Genomic DNA, 452 nt, shown 5'->3' on the forward strand with positions numbered 1-452 from the left:
TCGGTACCGATAACTGATGGCGATGTGGTCGGTGTGGATTTGGGACTTGTTCGCTGGTGTGCACCACGTAGTCAAAGGATTTCCGCTCTTCCGGAAATTCGTGCTGGAGGGGAACAGTCCGTGTTCGGTACACATCCGAAGCAGGTGGTCTCCTTTGTCCGTGCGTCTCGTATTCAATCCAAAAACAAACACGCAGCGCTTGGTCTACCTAAATGGGAGTTGACGTCACCAGCAACCAGAAAGATGTCTGAGCTTTTAGCCCGCTGTAGAAGGGCACCCACTGTCATAAAAACTGTCCTTGGCAGGTTCAGAGCCACAGCGGGGTACTCTGGCAGTATCCCAGCCCATGGATGGGCCTACATGCTGCATACAACAGGGTTGGTAAGGGAAAACAGGCGCCCCCTCTTTCGCACGCTTTTTCTTCGCCCTCCAACACCCCATCAATAACGCTC

The sequence above is a fragment of the Opisthorchis viverrini genome, assembly GCF_000715545.1.
Source record: "Opisthorchis viverrini unplaced genomic scaffold opera_v5_307, whole genome shotgun sequence".
In the NCBI taxonomy this organism is placed as follows: Eukaryota; Metazoa; Platyhelminthes; class Trematoda; order Opisthorchiida; family Opisthorchiidae; genus Opisthorchis; species Opisthorchis viverrini.